Source organism: Crocuta crocuta, unplaced genomic scaffold, assembly GCF_008692635.1.
Source record: "Crocuta crocuta isolate KB4526 unplaced genomic scaffold, BGI_CrCroc_1.0 scaffold62, whole genome shotgun sequence".
Classification (NCBI taxonomy): Eukaryota; Metazoa; Chordata; class Mammalia; order Carnivora; family Hyaenidae; genus Crocuta; species Crocuta crocuta.
In genome coordinates this window covers 4279920-4305727 of record NW_027529173.1, presented here as the reverse complement: position 1 = coordinate 4305727, position 25808 = coordinate 4279920, and the positions used below count along the sequence as shown (strand labels likewise).

The window sequence follows — 25808 nt, the reverse complement described above, 5'->3', positions numbered from 1 at the left end:
CACCCACCCCCTTCCCAGACCCTCTACAGTCCAGTCTTAAGATGAAATTTTTCCATGTCTGCCTTTAAGTCCTCCTTAGCCTCTGCTGTGTTTTAATATAGAGACATGACTTTTCCATTTTTTTAAATTCCAATTTAAGCTGAAGCTCAGGGCCTGGTAGGTGTTGGAAGCTCAGGACACATTTGATTAGTGGTCAGTGACCCAAACAGAGGGGTAGGCTGGGGCGTGGAGAAATCAGACATATACAGTCCTTCCTGAAATGGACTGAGGGAAAATGACTGGAGTTGTTACAGTTGAAGGCTGGTCTCCCCAGGCTGGTAATAAAAACTATGCTCAGTCTTCGCTGGTAGTATGCTTGATGGAGAACAAATGCATCCTCAGTGGCAGGTGAGCTGAGTTTCACAGACTTGACCCAGACAGAGTGGATGAAGGTCAAAAGGAAAAGGACGTTTTGAATGAATCACAAGGCATAACATATCCTTCAGCCGAGATCTCGTCTCTTCAACTCCTTTCTTCCTCAGGATTTGTGGCAGGGTCCAGAGAATGAGTTCTCTTTAGTGAAAAGACACAGAATTAAAAGCCATCAAGTGAGTGGTGATCAGTTAGTCCCTTTAGTCAGCAAGGCAGAAGGGCAGCACAGTTGGAAAGCTGAATGGGAAGAAGAGGGTGCCTAAAAAAAGTACTGGCATCCTTGTCTCCCTGATTCCCCACACTTCCAAACCACTAAGCCTAAAGAAATTTCTAGAATCTTGGCTCTTTCTTAGATAAACAAGGGAACAGCGTTTAAAATACCTTGTAACTCCTTATAAGAGATGATTTCTCTGTAGGGTCCTTCAGATGGAAGAAACCAAATGTGACATTTCACAATATGGGAAGGGGGAGGCTCCTCGCTAATTGAGAAAACATTTCTATTCACAGTCTTTAGACTGAGATTTAGACTATGCTATTCCCAAATTAACATCTGTTCTTGGTAAAGATAGCATGGCTAAATTCCATTATTTAAAGATATGGCATGCCTCCATTTTACCATGGTCGGTCTATGAAGAGAGAAATACAATCAGGAACTTTCACAACCTTGTGATTACACCAACTATTCTCTTTACATAGAGTAACTTACTGCCTCTAGGGGAAATCTGAAAACTTGATAGTCTTAAAATACTGAGTCATCAATAAGAATTTAAGAGACTGAGAAACCAACATTTATTAAGTTTGCATCCCTCACCTACAATAATCACTTTCCCCACCAACTTCCTGCAGAATTGGGCTCAAGATAAGTACGACGACCATTGTGAATCACAAGAAGAATATATTTTTTTGCATGTCTAAGTAGTAAGGTGTTAATTTTCAATCCAGGTATGCATACATGATGACTATATGAAGTCCTTTCTTTGATTTTAGTCAAATGTTGTCCATCCTTTAAAGCTTAATTCACGTTTGCCCTCCCTACATTCCTTCACCCATTTCTTAAATTTTCTTAAGTCACCATAGTGCTCTCTTTTTCAGCCTCTGAATATAAAGCATTGTTATCTCTATTTTGTATTTATCCACTTGACAATGGCTCAAGGACACATTATGTGATTGTTTAGTCTTCCGTTAAAAACTTTTTCACCTCAGCCACTGGTTTGTTCAGATTTGACTGAGTTAGCCATACTTAGCTCCCGAAGCTAGAAATTTGGGAGATCTAGTGTGTGGAGTTTCTAGATCATTTTTTAAAAGGAATAAATGAACATTTGGCAGGAAGTGTCTTTCATAAACACCATACTGAGCACGTTCCAGTGGAAAAGTTTCAATGGTGAACATTAGTTACTGGGGGGATTTTTTGCATGAAATTCTACACTTTCTATGAATTTTTATGTTTGTCTATCTCTTACTTTTTAATGAATAAATATTCATTGTTGAAATTTTGAAAAGTGTGAAGAAGCGTAAATGAGTACAAAAAATGTCACTTAAAATCCTAGTTCTCATTTTGGCATATTTCTTGCATTTTTTGTGACAAATCTGATACTTTATGCACAGTTTCCTATCCTGCTTTTGCATTCGATATGGGAGTTTCCTTTAGTCATTCAAAACACCTAGCAAACATACTTTTTAAAGCAAAAATGGATACTTCTCTTTCCTATTCTCATTATATGAATAATTCATGTTAGTTACAGAAATTTCAAATGATTTTTAAGTGTATATAGCAACAGTAATTCCACCACACAAATAAATGCAGTAAAATTTAGTGTATATTTTTCCACATTTTTGTCTATGTGTTTTACCACAAACTTGTATGCATATATACTGTAAATATGCAACTCTGGGATCACATTTTGTATTTGGTTTGGCAGACTTTATTTACCACTTAATACATTTTGTATATCTGACTATCCATCATCTATATACCTATTGTTTACTCAGTTAAATACCTGCATGGAATTATAAGAATAGATGTACTATGACCTTTCCTCACTGCCCACTCCCCTCTCCCATTGATAGACTTTGTTTTTTAGCTTTTAAAACTAAGAATAATTCTAAATGAAAAATAATGCTGTGATGAACATCTTTACCTATAAATGGCATCTGCACATAAAATTATTTCCTTAGAATAGAGTTTCACTCTTGGAAGTATCAATTAAAGTACATGAAAAACCTTAGTATGCTTGATAAATATAAATTTTCTACAGTTTGAACTTAAAAATTCATTTGCTATTCCTTTTTTCACATAAAATTCTTGCATCTACCTACCCTTTACTTTTTAATACTCTGTAGGCTAAAAGTCTTTCACATTTAAATTTGCATTACTATTAGGGCACTGGATGGCTCACTTGATTAAGCATCCAACAGGCTCAAGTCATGATCTCACAATTTGTGGATTCGAGCCCCACATCAGGCTCTGGACAGCTCAGAACCTGGCACCTGTTTCAGATTCTGATCTCCCTCTCCTCTGTCCCTCTCCTGCTCCAACTCTGTATCTCTCTCAAAAATAAATAAATGTTAAAATTTTTAAAGGAAATTTGCATTGCTGCCATTATCAATGAAGATATTGGACACAATTTTATAAAATTTACTTTGAATTCAAGAAAGACAACTAGATAGATGGCTAGTATGAAATTTGCTTCTAGATTGATTTGATGGTGATTTCTGGCTCTGTCTTTTGTCCTTTGTCAGCCCCCCGGGGAAAGTTTATGACATTAAACACAATTCAGTGTACCCAGAATTATGAGATTGGAGCTGTATTAAGTGCTTTCATTCCATCATAATACCTACTAAGAGATGAGATTTTATTTAGGAAAGTGTTCAAGTATGATTGAAATCTCTTGCAATCTTCTATAAATGTGTGCATTCAAAGCTAAAATGTCATGAGAACTTTGCTCAAGGAATTACTTTTCACCTCAGTTCAATGTTAATTTACTTTACTTGTAAGCAAACAGAATGTAGCAATACTATTTCTATCCTAAGAACATATGCATGTTGTTTCATTAGTAGTAATATTTTCATCAGAACATTGTTGAACAGTAGCAAGTGATAACATTTGTAGGCAGTAATCAGAGACTTGACAGCTTTCCTCACCACTAACATTTTTCCTTCTAGGAGGCGAGAGATGTAAATTGAATGGAACACTTCAGAAAATGATTATTAGCTGATGTTAACACAGATACCAAGTTGAAGTTGGATTACTTGTTTAAAAAGACAAAGTGATTTTCCAGAGTTGTATCCTAATAGTTCTGTTTTATTGATGACAGTCATAGCGGAGTGGGGAGTGAAGTAGGATCATACAAAATGTCTTTTGCACAGAGAAAGTGAAAGTTACCACCTATGAGTTTCTTCAGCTTCTTGCTACACACATACATTTTACCAGCATCTATCCCGTTTCTTTATGTCTTCATTAGCTGTGAAAGAATAGGTTCCTCTCCTGTCTAAAATCAAACTCTTCCATCTCCTTTAGGAAACTTGTGCATTTGTCAGAGTTTCCTCTTTGTCTTCTGCTCTTAATACGAGACTTTTGAAACTCTTGAAATATGCTGTTTCCACTCCTTCTTTTATTTACTTAAAAATTTTAAAATGTGTATTTATTTTTGAGAGAGAGAGAAAGAGAGAGAATGAGCAGGGAAGGGGCAGAGAAATAGGGAGACACAGGCTCCAGGCTCTGAGCTGTCAGCACAGAGCACCACTCAAACCTTGAGCTTATGAACCATGAGGTCATAACCTGAGTCAGATGCTTAACCAGTTGAGCCAACTAGGCTCCCCTTACTTTACTTTTTTAAAGCTTACTTTAAGTTTATTTCCAGCTCCAAATGCCTCTCTTAACCAGGGTTTCATTGTAAACTAAGCCCTACAGAAGAGGATTTGAGGGACTTTTTTTTTTTTCTTTCAAATCTTCCATTAATAGTAGAGCGATATTACCCTTCATGATGCATAGGAGATAAGTTAATTAGTAACACACAATGGATGCTTTAAGGCGCTAAGGTTTAAATATTTATTCTAGTGGAGCCCTGTTTGAGGATGTCTTCCTCCAAATTTATTTAACCCTCCACAGAGGCAGCGATTTTACCCTTTCTAGCTAATTCTTTGGGTATATACCTATATCTCACTAAAAAACAAGCTTGTTAGTGCTTGATTTTTCAGTTTTAGGTATTATATATTGTTTTCTCACATTGGAAAATGAAGACTGTGGCATGTAGAAAAATGATCTCTGAAATATATCAATCCTTAAATCCTTCAAATCTACAAATATCACCTTATTTGAAAAGAAGTCTTTACATAAGAGATTCAGTTAAGGATTTTGAGATGTGGAGGTTATCTTGGATCTCCTGGGTGGGTCCTAAACAGCATCACAAGTGTCCTTATAAAATGAAGGCAGAAGGGGATTACCTGCACAGAAGTGGAGGTCCTATGACCATGGAGACACAGATTGCAGTGATGTGGCCATAAACCAAGAACTGCTGGTGCCACCAGAAGCTGGAAGAGGCAAGGTACAAATTCTCCTCTAGAATATCCCAAGGGAAAGTGACCCTACCAATACCTTGCTTCAGGTCTGATTTCAGACCTTTGCCCTCTGGAACTGTTGGCCTCTCCATGCCCACGTCGTACTCTTCTCCACCCTCTTTTATGCCTTTTGAGACTGCTCTGTATGGTGTACATCTATGGGTTACAACCTTAACCTCTTGCTTCCTTTGGGTTTAGCCAATGGGAGTCTTATCAGGGGTCAGAGGAGAGTGAGTTTGGCATACTTATGTCTCTGGTTCCCACCTTGGACTATCATCCTGATGATGGTGTTCTGCAATCAAAGAATACAACAGTTCCTTTCAAGATGGCCCTCTCTACTGGATTCTCCTGGATTCCAGTGACTGTGTTCTTACCTTGATATAAGCTTCAAGGTAGTAACAGACCAATGGTTACTACTCCTGGGGAGTTGCAGGATTGTACCCATATAAATCATGCCTGATTTAAACCCTACTTAAATTATCCTAATTTGCTGTTTGCTGTTGGGACCATAACTAAGCCATCGCCAGAGATAAAGACTTAGGTAAATACAGAGTATGCCATTGTTTCCTGCTAGAACAGACTGATACAATAGACAACAAATATTGAATGAATGAATCAACGAATGAAAATTACATTATCATTGTACTGAAATGATGTTGTTGCTCTATATTATCTCCTCAAGACTGAAAACCAGTAAAGGGCAAAAGAGTAATTACAGCCCTAGAGCTTTATATAGTACTTAGCACATAATGTATCCTCGATAAGAAGTTACTGGATACTGAATGAATTTGATTTAGAATCTGAATCTGATTCCCCTATTTAGTAGCCATTTGACCTTGGCTTAGTCCTTAGGTTCTCTAAGACATAGTTTTAAAAAATTTTAATATCTACTTTACATGGTAATAACATTTATCTCTTTCTTGGTTGTTATAAAGACCAAATGAAATAATATGTGTAAACACTTACTGTAAATTATAGGGATGCTTTTTAAATGCAAGAATTCACTTCAAAGAGCATGATATATATACACTACCGATGTTCTAAAGGAAATAGCTGTTGATCAATGAATATCTTAAATTTCTTCTTTGTATGTGGCTTACTAGCACTTTTTTCTTTTTGTCAGAAGATAAAGTAATCTGGACTATTTTCCTTTCTTATCATAAAGGCAAGCACTTAGTTCTAACCTGAGAGTGGAAGGCTACTAAAGGGTCTGTGGCTTTATTGTTATTTCAGGGAAAAAAATGTCTAAAGCTGTGATTCTATTGGTGAAGGTATAATTTATTTCCTTTACTCCAACACTCTAAGAGTCTAAGACAAATGTGGACATCTATAGGTAGGAACCTATATAAAAATCTATACATTACTAAATTGTTGAATATCACTGTTATTTGGGGGAATCATGAATCATTAGGTTGTCCTATCCAAGCAATGAATACAGGCTCAAATATGTTTAATAGAATTTAGCTATATTATCCTGATTTTTTTGATTTACATATCTCAATGTTGATTATTCACTCTTCATTCAATAGACTGAGCCTAGCCTTCCTTCATGAGCCTTTGCTACACTGCTGGTTTACCTTGAAAGGTAGGCATGTGACAGGGGAGTTATATTCACTAAGTACAAGAAGAAAGTAAATGTACAGATAATGAATGAATTTCAGCCCTAATAACAATAGCAGTAATAACTAGTGCTAGCACTTATGGAACACTTACTTTATGCCAGCACTGTACTAAGCACTTTATAGGCAATAACTCATTTAACCTTCGCAACAACCTATAAAGTATATACAACTATTATGCCTTCATTTTATAGATGAGGAAACTGAGACACAGAGAGGTTGTGATATGCTTATTGAGCTAGTAAAGGATAAAGCCAGAATTTGAACTCAGGGTGTCTGACTATAGAGCTCTTGATTTCCTATGCTACATTCCCAAACAAAAAATGAGAAATGGAGGGGTGCCTGACTGGCTCAGTTCATTAAGTGTCCAACTTCAGCTCAGGTCATGATCTCCTGGTTCATGACTTCAAGCCCCGTGTCGGCATCTGTGCTGACAGCTTAGAGCCTGGAGCCTGCTTCGGATTCTGTGTCTCTGCCCCTCCCCGGCTCCTGCTCCTGCTCTGTCCTTCTCTCTCTCAAAAATCAATTTTAAAAAAGAGAGAAATGGAAGGGCTAGGGCTATAACTTTTTACCCCGAATCCATTGCCTTTTGTGGATAATAGGACTTAACTACATGTAATGTCCATCTACTAACTGGGGATACAAAATATCTAAATTTTATGGTCCTCATCTTTGGGAAATTTTTCAGACCAGTAGTAAATACACAAAATATCTTTATTTGGAGGATGAATTAAAAAAGATAGAACCAGTTTATGAAGGGCTTTGGTATTCCAGCTGAGTAATCTGTTGTGACATAGTTGATTTTAGTTACCGCAAATATAACCTTAATGTTTCCATTTCTTCTTTTTTCCTTCCTTCCTTCCTTCTGTCCATTTATCCTTCCATGCATCTGTCCTTCCTTCCTTCTTTCCTCCAACCAGTTATTGAGCATTTGTATGTATTTTTATGTAAGTTCAGTTGTATGTTTTAAAGATGTTTTAAAATTTAAGTACAGAAAAATCACTCTAATTTATATGTAATGTGAAAAATCCTCAGCTAAAAAAGTATTTACAAATAATTAGTTTTTTTACCTCTTTTAAGGAAGGTACCATAACTAAGTCTGAGAGAAATGTTGGCTTAGATGTGCTTTGCTGATGTGCTTTTAGTAAATAGATCCAAATCATTTCTGAATAACATAACAACAAGCTGTGTGTAAATGAGTGCTTTTAATTGCTTAAAGGTACTTGAAAATAGTGGCCTGAACCAGTTCAAATAGTTTTCATGAAACTTTGCGGAAAATTCATTTATTTAATAAAGATTCTCTTTAGAGATAGTACAAACATTATCCTGGCCTCCTTTTGAATAGTTACAAATTTAGCTTTAGTAATGTGTGAATTAAAGAGTTTTTTTTTGCTTTTTTCATGCTCTTCAGTCCAATTAAAAAATTAAGAACAGTAAGAATAGTGTTGTCTGATTTTTTTTCTTTTTTAGTTTATTTATTTATTTTGACAGAGAGAGAGAGTACACATGTAGGTGAGGGGGAAAAAAGAGAAAGAGAATCCCAAGCAGGCTCCATGCTGTCAGCACAGAGCCGGATGCTGGGCCTGATCCCATGAACTGTGAGATCATGACCTGAGCTAAAACCAAGAGTCAGACGCTTAACCGATTGAGCTACCCAGGTGCCCCTTAAACACATCACAGTATCTGATATCAAAAGTGGGTGGGCACTTACTTTGTGTTGCCGATTGATGGGAATGGAAGGACAGATGTGCTCCAGGAGTGCATTTACCAATGTCAATGGTCTCTTTTGGGTAATGAAGTCACAGCAAATGGAAACCATTTTTTTTTTTTTTTTTTTTTTTTTTTACAAAAGAAGAGAAAGAGAAACAAAAATTTGGTTCGTAAATAATTTTTTTTCTGGTTGTTTTAGAATTTCCATTTTTAGATGCATTTCTCACTTGTGTGAATTTATGAAAGGCAAATTACGACTTCCAGTGTTTTTCTCTCAAGCTACCCACTTGGTTTTCCATTCTACCTTCCTCCAAATGATTCCATTCTGTTAGAAATGTTATATGAAACTCTGTTTACACAAGGAGAGAAGTGCAGGAAATGGTATGGGATTTGGGGTTTTGACCATAACTATCTTTTATATTGCCTCCTGCATATACTCATAGCAAGATAATGTTCAACAGGTAACCTGCCCTAACCTAAGCAACTTGGAGTAAAAACGTACTAGATTACATAGCCAAATGAAACTCTACTATTTGCACAGGATCAATTAGAAGGTATATAGTACTGAGACTTGATGAAATCCTGAAGATAAAGATCAAGATGAAGACATTAGCATTCTCAAATACCCATAGTCTAAAATTAACTTGTGAAATTCATTCAAACAATTTTATCACCTGCTTGCTATGTACCAAGTACTGTTCCAGTTAGCAATATAACACTGAAGAGGATAATAATTTCTAACCTTGTGGAGTTTGCTTTAAGTGGAAGTGGGGAAAGATACATAGTGCTCAAATAAATAAGTTCAAAATATATCATATGGGGATAGGTACCATAGATAAAAGGAAGGAAGGGAAATAAGGAATGAAAGAATGTGGGGGGGTGTCGATTTTAAGGAGATGGTTTGTCAGTATATACTAAAACTTTAAAGAGGGTGTATTATGTATTTATTTTGGAGAAGGGCATTGCTGCAGAGGGAACAGCAAGGGCAAAGAATGTGGGCAGTGGTGTGCCTGGCATGTTCAAGGGACAGCAAGGACACCAGTGGAAAATGAGAGGCAGAGTTACGGGACATAAGGTAAGAAGATCGTAGAGAATAGATCATCTAGGGATCTTGTAGGCCATTGCCAAGACTGGCTTTTATTTATATTGATTTCCACCCTGAGAATAAGCTGTAGAGGAACAATGGTGGAAGCAGGAAGACTAGTTAAGAGGCTACTAAATTGATCCAGGTAGAGGTAATGATGGCTTGGGAGCAATAGTGGAGATGGAGAGGCATAGTCAGATTCTAAATATATTTTGAAGGTAAAGCTACTGGGATTTGCTCATGAACTGGATATAGTTTATGAGAGAAAGAGAGCAATTAAACATGAATCCAAATTTTGGGCCTCAGTAGTTTAAAGTTTGGAGTTGTTATTAACTGAGGAGAGAAAAACTGTAAGTGGTATTGGATTGTAGAAGAAGATCAGACACCTGGTTTAGGACATCTAAGTAAATTTTTTGGGTAGCAGCCACAAAGCCTAGAATGAGGGGAGAGATCTGGCTAGGGGATACATTTGGAAGCCACCCATACATAGGTGATCTTTAAAAAGATAAGCCTCAATTTGCTCATGAAACCAAATTTCCAATTCCAAGGTTGTTGTCTTTCAGACACTGAAGGTGCAAACAGGTTGATTTTAGGTGTTTTGACATGCCTCAAGTTTATCTGATGATAATCTGAACACAAATCTTTTTCTACTTTTGCTCTGAACTTCACCATAGTGTTCACTCTAAAGGTATCTGTTGCCAGATGGGGCTGGCCACTAGTGATCAGTCTAGACCTTCCTGGCTCAAGGCCACTCAGAGACAGTACTCACACTTTGCTGTAGTTCAAAACAAAACACAGCAGGAAATATCCAATTCCACAATGTATTAGTGAATAATGAAAAATTTGTTGCAGATTTTGTGGTTTAATAGAGAAGAAAGCTGACATGGGCATACCACATAGATAAAATGGAATAGAAATCCTCCCCTTTCTTTGTAGACACACACCCCCTGCAAAGTTATTCTTAGTCTACCAGTTATCATGCCTTCATCTCTTCCTTCACCCCTTCCACTACCTCTCAGAACTCTCCTTATTACCCAAACAATTCGCTTCTGGTTTTAGTCATGTTTACCCTACATCTTTTGCAAAACAAATGTAACCAAACAAATGTAACCAAATCTACTCTTCTCACAAGGCAGTTTAGCAACCTTCTACTGCAACTCATTTCTATTTCAATATTTGTCAGTCTTCTTTCCTATGGTGGATACTTTACTGTGCTATTCCAATACCCCATTCAGAGCCGAAGGACTTATTTCCTCAGCTGATGGAAAGAGTTATCCTTTGTTGAAGAGTGTCCTTGCCCAAATGCATGCCTTTGAACTGAGGACAAAAATGGCTCAGCCCCCTCGCCCCTACTGAACATGACTGTAAAGGGCCATTCCAGCTTCAGACCTCATTGTGGGTACAGTCAATGTGTGGTCACACTACAGCCCAGCTTCTCCCTCTGCTCAATTCTTCTGACTCATCTCCCCACAAAAGGTTGGTCCAGAGAGTTCTGCTTAGGAAGCTGTCTGCACACTATCCTCTTTCTCAGAGTATGCTTTCTGGGGAAACCAGCTATAATACTCCCTCACTGTCACCTCCTTCCAGAATATTTGAAATAGAGTTTTTCTTACACTTGTTCTGAACTACCTGCCCTCAGCTGTTTTTTCTCATCAGGTGCTCCTCTTGGTCACCACAAACTTTGTGGCTGACTCTTTCCCTAGAACTGTGATACTGTTCTGTTCCAGCAGGTGCCCTTCTAGGGGACTCTCCATACCATGGGCAACATTTCCTTCACTGTCCTATGTTTCTATTCCCTCCAAATCACCCACACCAGGCTATAATTATATATCAGAATTATTAAAGCATTGCAGGCAACTGAAAGCTGTCTCAACTAAGTATGACTGACATAGTGCAAAGAGAGTAGCACTGAAATCTGTTATTGGGGGTCCCTCATGGATGCACTCTAGGTGTTTATTATGTTCTTTATTTTGAAATCCTTGTCTCGTGCCGCATATCCCTACACTCCCCCACTCCCCCGCCCCTCACACAATGCAATAAGCACATCCTTTTTCCCTTTTCAAACATCCACAGTATACTCTTCCTTCATTTTTAGAGAAATCCTACCTTCAACCTACAAGAAGAGTTCTAGGACCATTTTCCTCAGTCCACTCCAGGAGTATTAATCTAATTCCTAAAGTCTGGACATCAGCTGGACAGTGGGCACTGGTATTTCAAGTGTCTATAGTGAGGTCTAGTTGGGGTGCCTGGGTGGCTTAGTTGGTTAAGCGTCCGACTTTCGCTTAGGTCATGATCTCACGGTTCGTGGGTTCGAGCCCCGCGTCGGGCTCTGTGCTGACTGCCAGCTCAGAGCCTGGAGCCTGTTTCAGTCTGTGACTCCCTCTCTCTCTGACCCTCCCCTGCTCACACTGTCTCTCTTTCTCTGTCTCCTAGAAATAAAAATAAACATTAAAAAAATAAATAAATCAAGTGTCTATAGTGAGGTCTAGTTATCAGTGTGATGTGACAGAAATGTCTCCTCAGTTTCTCCAGGCATCCAGTGGTTCACAATTAAATTATCTCCTAAGGGCAAACTCCTTCTGAAAACTTTTCAGAGACAGTATTATGTAACTCTGTATTTCCAATACTGTATCTACTAGCCAGTTCCATGATCAGGGATACATGTTATTTCCAATTCTTGAGTTATGAGTTGATTAATCTTTAATTTAAGGTTTCTCTTAGTCTCTAAATCAGTTATAATTCACCCGTCTTGTTTCTCAACCTCTCCAATTCTGCTGTTGTCTTCCTTCTCATTCTTTCTGTTTTTATGGATTTATTCTTTAAAAAATCATTATTGTTATTTTAATGGGGTTTTAGGAGAACCCAAGACAAATGCCTGTTTGGCCCACTTTATTTAATTCAAAATTCCAAATGGAGTGCTCTAAAACAGAAACTTTTTCTTCACAGACCCTAAATTTAAATAAAATTGTAAAAAAGTCATTATTTGAAATGCAGGAATTAGTCACCAAAAGAATTTGTTGTAGCATAAATATTTGGCTACCAATGAGGTTAAATCGTATTGAAATAGGAGGAAAGAGGATTTCTGAATAATTCCAAATGAAATATATTAAAATAGCATTTCAATATAAGGATTTGTGAATGTATCCTATTAGTTCTTCTGAAATTCCCCAGTCCTTTCTGGGGAAGTCTTCATCCTTTCAAAACTTCTAAGTGAGTAAAGCAAGCAGGAAGGAATATTTTCCCCAGGAAGCTTTTTGTTAACATTAATTTATGTCTTTTGTGTCCTATTTTTTACCTCAGTCTTTGTCAGGCTATAAAATAACATATTTTAAAAATCATAGATGCATTTCATAGTTAAAGATGACAATGTATGCCCTTCTTACTAGTAAGCCAAAGAGTTAGGAAAAATAGCACTTTGTTCTTGAGTGTTAGATGGACAAGTTTGAGTAATGCACAAGGCAGTGTGGAGAAATTATACATATTTAAGAAATATTGTAGTCCCCTTTATCTGCAGAGGATATATTCCAAGGTCCTCAGTGGATGCCTGAAACCATGGACAGTACTGAATTCTATAGATACTATTTTTCCCCATACATACATACATATGATAAAGTTTAATTTGTAAGTTATACATGGTAAGAGATTAACAATACTAACTAATAATAAAATAGAACACTTCTAACAATACACTGTAATAAAAGCTATGTGAATGTGGTCTCTCTGTCATATCTTACTGCACTCACCCTTCTCCTTGTGAGGATGTGAGACAAAATGCCTACATGATGGGATGAAATGAAGTGACTGATGATGTAGGCATCACGACAGTGGTGATACGTCAGAAGGAGGGTCATCTGCTTCTGAACCCGAGGCTGACTGTGGGTAACAGAAACCATGGAAAGCTGAACCACAGATACGGTGTGGACTACTGTATATTACAAATCTAAAAATCTTTCTTAAAGCACTGAAGCATGCAATTGCTACGAGATGAGTAATACCATGTAAAATATAGTTGCTGAGTTCTATTTTTCCAGGGCTTTCAACTGACACTAGAAAATTTTTGTTCAAGAAAAAAGATCAAATTCTCTTATTGAAGAGAAAAAAGAGGTTGTTGATGGTGAAGAGGATTTATATTACTCTGGATTCGTTAGAGAAAGTCCATTTCTTTAAGGTATAAAGATAAAGGTATCCAGAAGAGGTATCATGTTGACATTATCTTTAGAAAATACAAATAGGGATACCTTGGAGGCTCAGTTGGTTAAGCATCCAACTCTTGGTTTCGGCTCTGGTCGTGATCTCAGTGTTGGGCTCTGTGCTGACAGCTTGGTGCCTGTTTGGGATTCTCTCTCTCTCTCTCTCTCTCTCAATAAATAAATAAACATTTAAAAAAACACATAAAAATACAAACAAATATCAAGCCTGGAGGAATAATAAGGAAATATGCAATTCTAAATCCACAGAAATAGTTTAAACTTTTCTTTACTGCATTAGGGGACTAATGCACATTCATTGAGTAAGCTGTATTTTGCTGATGATTTTGAAAATTTTAAAGATGATTTCTTTTGATTTGACTTTTCCCCCCAACAAACTTCCCTGTTTGTAGTGTTTGGTGTTTTTAACATGAACCATCACACTAATGAAATAACCAAATGGGAGTTTTCCCTTTTCTTTATGTACAGTGGTTAGCCTCAAATCTGAAGCTTCTTCTTCTTCCAGTTTCTTAACACCTCATTATAGTGTTAGACTATCTATTCTAAATTTGCCTGCTGCAAGTGCTGAACACCTTCTTTAGAAGACTAACAGAAATCTTGCTTTCTTTAATTGTGGCCCCTAAAAACACACCAGAATGCTTTTTCTGAGACAACTACTTCAAATACAGATTTCTTTTTGGCTCATACTTCGCATACTTTATATGATGCACTTCAGTGCAACTTGCTACATGTCATGTCAATACTGTAATTATTGTGTTAGATATATCCATTGAAGACAAACATGTGCATCTTAAGTTGAAACACATATACATATACATATGCACACACACACACACACACACACACACACACAAATAGTAACCCTTCCCTGCATGGTGAAGTTAAAGCCTACAGGAATATACACATGTCATACAAACCTTGAATCATATTGGATAGGAAAATCCCAGATTCTCAGAAATCATTGTAATTCTAGGCCTTGGTGTGCCTTAAAAGAATTATTCAGTTCTAGTCTTGTGATGGTAATGGAACTATATGGTAGCTGCAATCAGACCATTTTGTGGCTGACTGACTTAAAACTTCATTGTTAGGATAGGTGGTTTTTAGCCTATATTATAATCTAAACCGAAACAGATGGCACAATCAAAGGGGTAATGAGGGTTTGAGTCACTCCATATACAGGTGTGGACAGTTTAGAGGAGTCATCAAGTAACAGAGAAGTAAGTATCTACAATGCAGCAATAGTAGCAAGTTCTGAATGTCCCTCAGCTTAAGGTGTTGATGGGTGAGAGCTTCTGAGAAGACCCCTGTGAGAGCTGTGTTTGTAGGAGATGCAGGCTGAGGAAGAACGCAGTCATTGCCAAACTATGGCCCAGCAGGCAGAGCTGGAGTGATGGGGCTAAATACTCAGTGTAACTGCTTTCTCCACACCTTCCACTGGCAAATCTCAACCAGGAGCCTAAAGGCAAGGAAGCCCCATTGGTGTAGTCTACAGAGGCCTGTCTTCTGGGAAGAGAGCCAGACAGAGAAGACAGGAGGAGATGGAGAGAATGGATGAAATATTCTCTATAAATGAAAATGTGATCAGATTACTTTGAATCTGAAATTACATTGAAATTAAAGTGAAAATGTGACTCTGGAAAACTTAGCTACTGACTACTGATTACACAAAGGCACAGATGATAAAGAGCAGAGTGTAAGTGAATAGTTAAGACTGGAACCCCAAATGAGTTGACACATTTAATAATGTGCTCAGTCAATATTGTGTTTGTTTATTTATCCATTCAATTGGCTGTCTATTCAAGGTAAGTGGTTTACCATAAAATGTGGTTTATATTCAAAACCTAATTTAATTCTTTTTTTAATTTAATTTTATTTTTATTTATTTTTTTTACAAATAGTTTATTGTCAAATTAGTTTCCACATAACACTCAGTGCTCATCCCCACAAGTGTCCTCCTCCATGCCCATCCCTCCTCCCCCCGACATCCATCAGTCCTCAGTTTTTGTCAGCATTCAACAGTCTCTCATGGTTTGCCTCTCTCCCTTTCCCCCACCATTTCCGCCCTTCTTCTCCCCCTTGTTCCTCCGTCAAGTTCCTCCTAATCCTCCTATACGTGCAAACATATGATATTTGTCCTTCTCTGCCTGACTTATTTCGCTCAGCATAACACCCTCAAGGTCCATCCATGTTGCTACACAGGGCCAGATTTCATTGTTTCTCATTGCCATGTAGTATTCCATGGTATAGATAAACCTAATTTAATTCTTAATTTAAAAAAAAGTTTCCCCTTTTTAGTGTATCAGAGAGCCAGAATTAGACGCCAGGAATAATAGGAAAGAAAGAAATACACATTTTATATGATAAGTTCTTGTGATAATTAAGTTCTACATGTATATGCAAATACATGGTGACAATTTTTTTAAAATTTTAAAATGTTTATTTATTGAGGGGGGAGCAGAGAGAGAGAGGGAAAGAGAGAATCCCAATCACAGAGCCTGATACAGGACTTGATCTCATGAACTGCAAGGTCATGACCTGAGCCAAAATCAAGAATCAGATGCTTAACTTACTGAGCCATCCAGGTGCCCCAGGTTGTGGACAACTTTATGTTCAAGAGCTAGAGAAAGAAAAAGGAGAAGAAAGTGGGCCTGCTGGAGCAAAAGAGAGAGGACTGAGTTGAATTAGGTTAGTTAGTAGAGGAAGAATGGTACCAATAAACTGGAAAGGTAGGTAACTAACAGCATTACATACTCATTTGTCCACATTTAGTGTCCAGAAACAATTCTATAGTAACAGCAGTGAGCTTATCTTCCCCCTGGAAAGCAAATTAATGGAAATTTATTTGCACTAGAATATAATAAATATCAGATTTTTCTTATTTTGATGGGTGCAGGACATAGTGAAAGAATTGATGGGGTGAAAAAAATGAAAGTTACGTGTTTGAAAAATAAGCATATTCATTCTGCATACCTTTCATGTGATTGTGTAAATTTGGGCTTTAATACTATACCCTCATGCCTATTCCTCTTAACTCATTCTGGAGTGATACACGTAGGACAAAGGAAGGGACTGCTTAAACACTACTCAAGGTAGTTTCATTAATCTGGAAGGCCAGGGATCCTCATCTCGGTTAGTTTCTTAGGTTCCCTTGGTCTTGATCTTTGGTCTTTTTTGATAAACATAGTCTGTCTCACATTAACCTTCTTTCTCTTCTTGGTCTCAATCTCTAGGAATATCATTTTCCATGCTGTTATGGATATTGCAAAGCTTTTGCAAGTAATCAAGTTTACTGTATATGTATTACCAAGACTTGCTGACTGAGCATTAAAATCTTATGAACTTCCTTTGTTTATCTCATATTTCTCAATATTGCATCTTTTGTCTTCTGTATTCCATATTCCATAAACTGTGGAATCGGACTTTGTGCACTACTGCAGCATGCTGGTTTAGGAGCTGAATCCTGGACTTAGACTGCCTGTGTCTGAGTTTAGGATCCCATGTTTACTTGCTAGTTGTGGGATTTTTAGCATTAATTAATTTTACTCTGTCTCAATTTCCTCTTCTTAAAGTAACAATTACTAGTACCCAAATTGTAGGGTTGTTATAAAAATGAAAAGGGATAATCTATGTACTAGCACCTAGTCTAGTGCCTAGTGTTTAGATGATCCTAAATAAATAAATTAATATTATTATTTTAATTTTTATTTTTAATGTTTATTTTTGAAAGAGAGAGAGAGAAACAGAGGGTGAGCAGAAGTTGTATGACCTGAGCCGAAGTTGCATGCTTAACCGACTGAGCCACCCAGTTACTCCAAATATTATTATTATATTATTACCAATACTATTGTGGCTCCTCACTGTGAGAGGATTATACTTCCCACATCACTGAAGTTAGACTTGGGTAAGTAACTTGCTTTTGCTAATGAAACATGAGGGAAACTGACGAATACAACTTTCAAGGGGAAGTTTTTAGAGCATCGCACAAGACCACCATAGCTTTGCTCTAAGCCAAGATAATGTACTTTCAAGACAACTGTGCTCTATATGTTGAGGCCTTAAATAGACACTTCATGGGGGAGACTTGTAGCTGAATGGACAAGGATCAGTTTCATGAGCATGAAATAAACCTTTGCGATTTAGAGGATTGTTTGTGCATAATGTAAAAAAAGCTTATACATTTCTCATGCCATCAGAATTCAGTGTCAAACTGTTACTTGTTTGCTGTCTTTTATATGTGAGGTCTTTGTTTATGTTTCCTTTTATGGAGTAAAATATATGTTCTATGGTCTCATAGATCATTTGCCCAGGAAAAGACTTGACCTCTGAGCACTACCACCCTTAACACAAGTCTATGTTATCCTCTGCGGTGTTCTACCATTGCTGTTTATCTTGATACTTTTCTGAGTAACATGGTAATTTATGAACATCTAATTATAAAATATTAGTGTTTTTAAAGAACTTTCTGCCAATGACAGGTAAATTAAAAACTGTTAATTCCTATTCTTTTCTTAGAAGAAATAATGCTTATATATTTCAAATGTAGATCCATATTACCACAAATCATTAAAAAAGAGAGTGGCAATAATGGGAATTAATCTACTTAATGCTTTCTATGTGTTCCTGAATTGCATGAAAATAAAAATTATGAATTTACAAGTCCCTAGAAGAGCTCATTATGTAATAAAATCCAGAGATTAAGCTTTTTAAACACTTCATAAATTTTAAGAAAAATTCCCCTACATGTTCCAATTTTATTTAATAGAATATGATTATAGCTTTCCATGATCAAAAGTATTGTAAAACAAATAGTTTTTTTGTTAATAATCATTACACAAATTAATCTTCTTCTAAATTTGAATTTTCTTTAGGCTATTTTATGGATGTATCCTGTCTTCTTAGGCAGCCATAAGGAACTACAGAAAAGAAAAGGTACTCCTTTACAGGAAATCACAATTGTCTTTAGCAAAGGAAGGGACATTCTAATGTTCTTAACGCTCTGAAATAGCAACTGCAAAGTTAACAGTAAACGATTTAGGATGAGAAGCCAGGAAAGGACAGTTATAATGTAAAACTGACTTTAAATCCTAATCCAAGTAATATCAAATGTATTGGAAAACTTTTTACAATTTATGCTACCATGTATGAAGTTTGGCTCAGAGGAAGAGAGTAAGTTAGAGGATGGTAGGTGTACTTTCCTTTTCTTTTTTTCTTATTTTTCCTCTCTCAGTCTCTCTCTTTTTAGTACTTAAACAGAAAAGGCAGAGTAGGCAGAGGTTAGCTACCCTGGGGGGAGGACACTGATATAAAAGGTATGTATTAGATCAGAGAGGGCTCTAAATCTGGACTAATTAAGACCTATTGTGATCTTGGGCTAGTTTACTTAAAACTTCTGGTTCTCAGTTTCCTCATTCATAATATTGAATTGGATTAGATGTGATTGCTAAAATCACGATAGTGAATATATGAAACTTTACGAAGTTCTATAATGAAGCACGTTCTTTAAATTTTACTTATTTCATTTATTTATTTTAAAGTTCTATGCCCAACGTGGGGCTCAAACTCATGAACCTGAGATCAAGAGCAACATTAAACACATTCTTTTTAATGATATTGAATAATGAACATTTTCTGGGAAAGTCAATGCCAATATTTTTGAAACTGAATGTTGGGGGTATGGCAGAAATTATAGGTTGATTCCTTCACCCATTCAAACTCTTTTCCCCTTGTCTTTCTCTAGTATAGAAGCTGGAAAAGTACATAATAATAAATAAATACGATATAAAATTTGTTATCCCAGCTTCTCTTGCAGACAGAGTTGATGATGTGACAAAGCTGTGTTCAAGGAGAACTAAGTAGAAGACTGTTTAGGACTGCTGGGAAAGTCTCTGCTTTTCTTGATAAATGTGTTATCCTTTTTATATCTCCCCTTTCATTACCCTCTGGAAAGTATATTTGATGGCTGGAACTGATGCCAGACATTTTGTGGCAATAGGGGAAAAGGCCCTGACAAATCACAAAACCTTGCCTTTCTGTTCTTGAGCTACCAAACCAATACCAGCAGGTTCCTATCTTCAGATTCTTACAGTGTTAACAAATAAATAAATAAAACTTTTAGTTTGCTCAAACCACTGTTTTTTCATATTTTCCAGAGCTGAAAGCAAACCTTAATTCTTGGAGGGACTCAAAATAGATTCCCTTAAAAAGGCATCCTAAAATTTGTATAGGTTTATTCTTATGGCAAACAACAGTATCCAGATGGGTGAACATGCTAAGTTCAAAAGGCAACATGAGCTTTATGCTTTCAGATCATAAGGTAACATTATATTAGAGCTGAAATATAACTTAATGATTACTTCAAGCATACTGAAAATTAACCCACAAATAGCATTAATTTGTTTGTGTTCTTCTTCTAACTTAAAAAGCACAAAACTTTTATAAGTTAAGAACTAGTTTTTTTTTAATGTTTATTTATTTTTGAGAGAGAGACAGAGCGTGAACAGGGGAGGGGCCGAGAGAGAGAGGGAGATACAGAATCCAAAGCAGGCTCCAGGCTCTGAGATGTCAGCACGAGTCCAACATGCGATTCGAATCCACCAACGGTGAGTTCGTGACCTGAGCCGACATCAGATACTCAACCAACTGAGCCACCCAGGTGCCCCAAAGAATTATTTTCTAATAAGGACTTTACCTACCAATTTTATGTATGAATATAGGCATATACCAATAAATAATACATCTAGATTTTTAAATCTTTTTCTTTCAACGTAAGCTGATTAACTATAGATTTGAGGTATCTTAATATGAAATACTTACAAAAATGAATATGAAAGCTCTTCTTTTAAAAGAAACTCACTGTGAAAGTATATAAAGCAAAGGTTTTTCTTTGATTGTTTCATAATTCAAAAACTTGGTTTGACAGTCTGCTAATGTGCACGTGGTAACAGCCCTTCACATTTGCATCTGACTAATTGCAGTTCAGAGTATTTCATAAATGAGCAATGGGTTGTGATTAAACCTCACTATGACCCACACATTTTTGCATAAGAAAGGAATTATTAAAAATAGACGCAGTATATTCATCCAGATTCCATTCAAAATTTAGCAAGGGAAAGAAATCCTTAATAGGTCACATTACAACCTCTATTACTGCACAGACCTCTCCCTTCAATGGGGAATTCCTGAACAGATGATGAACAATACAATATCCATTGTTGCAGGCCTAGAAATGGACAAAATTAATTGAGAATGAAATAGTCACTTAAATTTCCTGAGGAAGTATTATCAGTAACCATGAGAAAAATTATTTTCAAAATGAAATGACTTCCAAGAAAAAAAATCTCAGTGAAGACTAGAACTTTTGTGGAGAGGACTAATAATGTACTCAGTGATTTTTCTGGTAATAAACAAAATGAAAGCCACATGATGGGAAGGTGCTATGGTGTGTATACAGACATTGGCCTTGCAGATTGGGTAGTTTCTAGGCTGTACCTGACACTAAATATACCCTCCTCTTATTATAGATGTATATGCAGATTCAGTTTTAAACATGACTGAGGAACCCAAACTTCAGTACCACTTTGCATGGAACTCTCCCTGGGAGGTCAGATAAACAGATTATGGGAGTATTACCTGTAAGTTTTAGGGGTGCATAGCTCTTTGCTTTCACCTTTTCATATCTTGTAGTAAACAGGGAAAGAGCCAGGTTTGGTGGGGTATAAAGCATATACATATTTGGAGCCCTTTCAAGTATAATAATACAAAATTATGAATACAGGGCCTTAAAAGGTACCTGTGCATATGAGAGTCCCTGGAGCTTAAGTTTTATTTATACCTCTGATGGTATATTCTTCTAGCTAAATTTCTTTATCCCTTCCCTGTAAATACATATCTTTACTTTTTAAAATGGCATCACCCTTTGGTGAGGATGTAGAGAAAGAGGAACCTTCTTGCACTGTTGGTGGGTGTGCAAACTGGTGCAGCTACTTTGGAAAACAGTATGGAGGTTCCTCAAAAAGTTAAAAACAGAACTTCCTACAATCCAGCAATTACACTACTAGGTACCTACCCAAAGAATACAAAAATACTAATTCAAAGGGATTACATGCACCCCAATATTTATTGCAGCATTGTCTACAATAGCCAAATTATGTAAACAGTCCAAGTGCCCATCACTTGATGAATGGATAAAGAAGATGTGGTCTATATATGGTGGAATATTACTTAGCCATCAAAAATAATGAAATCCTGCCATTTGCAATGGTATGGATGGAGCTAGAGGATATTATGCTAAGTGAAATAAATCAGTCAGAGAAAGATAAATGCCATATACTTTCATTCACATGTTCAATTTAAGAAACAAATGAGCAAAGGAAAAAAAAGAGAGAACCAAGAAACAGACTCTTAACTATAGAGAACAAACTGATGGTTGCTAGAAGGAAGTGGATGGGGTAAGGGGATAAATAGGTGATGGGGGTTAAGGAGTGCCCTTGAAATGAGCAGTGGCAAACAAAACTTAAAAAAATAAGTATATAAACAAAAAATTAAAAGGCATACAGAAAAAAATTAACATACAGAAAAAATTTATAGTAGCTGCTCTCCTATTCTGCACACAGTGGGTGTTCAATTAATTTTGTTGACAATGTCATAACAAAGCATGAGATTTTTTATGCATAAAAAATGTTAATTTTAAACATGACAGAAAACCATTTGAAAACACATTTGTGTTATAAGTAAACACAGGTCCTAAAATGCTGTACCCCAAAGGAGATCACTGATGAGAACTGAATCAAGAACAGCATTTGGTGACCCAAATTTAGGAACCCAAAAGGGAATTTGCAATTAGAATGAATAAGTTAGGTGAAGGTATGGTAACAAATCACCAAATCTCAGCAGTTCATTTCTTATTTGTGTTTATGTCCTCCATCACTTGGAGGTGGCCTTCATTTCTTGAAGCGGCTATCTTCATCTGGAAAATTTCTAACTTGTGGTTGAAAGCAAAGAGGAATGAAGTAACCCCAGGAAGGCTGTTAAAGATTCTGCTTGGAAATGGAACACATCACTTCTGCTACCATTTCATTGGGCAGTGTAAGTCATATGGCTAAGCTGGTATCGTGAAGTGGGAGGTTTGGGTCCCAAGGGGTGACACAAACATTTCAAACAATAATGAAATTTATGCAATGCTTTTCCCTTTAAAGAAACTATGAATATCTGCCGTCACCACCACTACAAACACCTGATTTATCTTCCCTCCTCTACCTCACATTAAAAAAATTTTTGAGGTTTAGCATGAGGCAATTTTTTTCTGCTAGTATGCAGAAGTTTTACCAGGTTTCTTAGAGGAAAAAAGTTTGCTCAAATCTAGTTTTGCAATCCATAAAATCCTGCTATGGTGAGGTCACTATGCTGATCCTTGGAGAAAAAAGTGTAAATGAATGCACCAGAATTCCAAATGAATAATGTAAATTAAATACATATGTACATACACACATATGTAGTTTACATACAATATTATAGGTTATTAAAGTTACTTTTATTAATTATTTATTTGTAGATATTTTACTTATTTTAGAGAGAGAGAGAGCGAGCACAAGTAGGGCAGGGGCAGAGAGAGAGGGGAACAGAGGCTCCAACACTGGTTCCATGCTGACAGAAGAGAGCCAAATGCAGGGCCGGAACTCAGAAACCAGATTAAGACCTGAGCTGAAGTCAGATGCTTAATGAACTGAGCCACCCAGGAATCCCTATTAAATTATTGTAATAAAATAAATATAATTTTATTTTAAATGATAAATTTTAAAATTTTTATTTTTTAAAAATTGTTTTAATGTTTATTTATTTTTGAGAGAGAGAGAGAGAGAATGAGAGCAGGGGAGGGGCAGTGAGAGAGGGAGACACAGAATTGGAAGCAGGCTCCAGACTCTGAGCTTTCAGCACAGAGCCTGATGTGGTTCATTGCGAACCATGAGATCATGACCTCAGCTCAAGTCAGACGTGTAACCAACTAAGTCACCCAGGTTCCTCTTGAATTACTTTTAAAGTGTGGACTGTGTATAGTGGCTTCCTTCCAAAGAATACAGTACAGGAAGCTGAGAAACAATTATGGTGGAGAAATCTGACAAACACTATCTTAGGTCAGCATCAGCAGCGATAGATCATGTTGCTAGTATGTACCCTTGATAAGATGCACTAAAAGTGGCATTTTACCTGTGTGGTTTTCCTCCCAATACCCATAATACAAGTCTGAACATGAGAAAAACACTGGATAAATTCCGCTACAGGGGCATCCTGCAACATAGCTCATCATCACTCCTCCAAACTGTCATGGTCATCAAAGATAAGGAAAGTCTGAGAAACTATCATAGCCAAGAAGAGCCTAAGGAGACATGATTGCTAAATACAATGTGGGATCCCTACATGGGATCCTGAAATAGAAAAAGGACATTAGGTAAAAACTAAGGAAATTTGAAAAAACTATGGACTCCACAGTTAATAATATCTCGATATTAATCCACCATATGTAACAAATGTACGATACTAAGGTCAAGATGTTAATAATGGGAAATTATGTGTGTACATGGGGGGATATATGGAAACTCTATATAGCTTCTCAGTTTCTCTATAAATCTAAAACTGCTCTAAAAAAGTCTTAAAAATACAAAATCATGAATAAAGTTATCTGTCCTCTGTGTTGAGGAGAGCCTAAAACCAGAAAACAATTGTAATGCTGCATCATAAATGCTAGGTTTGAACAGAAAGCTGTGGGAGTCCCATCAGGAGTCCTAAAAGAAACTAACCTTTCTTATAAAACTTTATCTTAAATTATTTGAATCTCCAGTAACGCCAAGCAAGTGCCCTAAAGTTATCATTGAAATATCTAAGAGAATGATGAGCAATTCAGCTCTCTGTTGTCAAATGACTTTGATGTGATAGAAAAAATTAGACATGGTGAATGTCACCTATGCTCTGTACCACCTCCCTAACAGGGGGAAATGAGTTTTAGCTCAAATTCTGCCATAAATACCTTTATTACACAAACATCTGGTGAAACTCTAGCAATTTGTCTTTTTTTGTATGCTTCAAAAAGGTATTGTGTGTGTGTGTGTTGTTGTGTGTTTCAACAGACAATTCATGTGAAAGGTCTTCTTGAGAAGGATGATTTCCTTTGAGTCAGTATTGGCTAAACACAATCATCATCATCAAAAAAAAAAAATAAAAAAAAGTCTGGACACTAGACCATTTCAGAAAGGACTCTATCTTGGAAGGTAAAGGGTTAAAGGTCCCTGGATATGTGAATAAGAAGTTTCTCTAAAATATTTTAGTCAACAGTCAACACAACCCATTTCACTAATGAGATCCCATTATCAAGATTCATCTTGCTGATGAACAGAATCTCTAGCGTAGATGAAAGTCGAGGAACCTGCTAGCTTTTTTATTTAAAGCTAGCTGACCACCCCATGTACTGTGAATTCCTCATTAGAGCAAAGTGAGGTTTAAATCTAACCACAGCATGCCTTCATTCTACTATAAATGCTGAGCTATTTTATTTTTTAAAAATAATATTGTCTCACTTCTTTAAAATCTTATTTCAGAGAGACAGAGTGAGAGAGTAGGGCAGTGGGGCAGAGAGACAGAGAGAGAGAATCTTAAGCAGGATTCACCCTTAGCCCAAGGCCAAGGGATCATGACCTCAGTCGAAATCAGGAGTCAGAAGCTCTACTGACGGAGCCACCCAGGTGATCCAATGCTTAACTATTTTAAATTAGGCACCAGACTGCTTTCTCTGAGTTATCCTGGTCTTTTTCCATGGACAGTTCAGTTTTAATACTAGTATTTAAACTAAACCCACCCACTGGCCACTAACTGTGAGACCTTGGCCAAATCACAACACTCCTCTGGATCCCTGTTCTCTTTCTTCTCTGAAAAGGAGGGCACTAGGTTAAGTGTCTCTTGTATTCTTTACATCCGTATAATCTATGAACCAGTAATGTTTTAGCTGACTTAGAGGAAAACAGAAATGTACATGCAGAGACACTAGCTTTAAGTCGTTGGAGAGTCACATTATATACACCACAATATTAGCCTCTTTGAAAGATTAAATGTTAGCTAGCAATAGGTAAGTATGTGTAGGCTTACGGTTTTTGAAAAGATCTTTCAGTGTTCTACTCTGTTTAAAGGATTCTATAGGTTTAAGTGATACTAGTATATACTAAGTTATAGCAG

General features: G+C 36.7%; 1 protein-coding gene and 1 long non-coding RNA gene across 4 annotated transcripts in view; both read left to right on the top strand.

The window, feature by feature from the left end:
• Positions 1-19666, top strand: part of LOC144226298 (uncharacterized) — a 102342-nt gene extending 82676 nt beyond the window's left edge. For all 3 annotated transcript variants that reach the window (XR_013333596.1, XR_013333593.1, XR_013333592.1), the window contains 3 exons: positions 17317-17490; positions 18458-18518; positions 19387-19666. This is a non-coding gene — a long non-coding RNA (uncharacterized LOC144226298). The remainder of the gene's footprint in view (positions 1-17316; positions 17491-18457; positions 18519-19386) is intronic.
• Positions 19667-22527: 2861 nt separating this feature from the next.
• HDAC9 (histone deacetylase 9) overlaps positions 22528-25808 on the top strand; it is a 908040-nt gene continuing 904759 nt past the window's right edge. The window contains exon 1 of the mRNA XM_077757662.1: positions 22528-22673. The gene's annotated coding sequence lies outside the window, so the exon portion shown is untranslated. The remainder of the gene's footprint in view (positions 22674-25808) is intronic.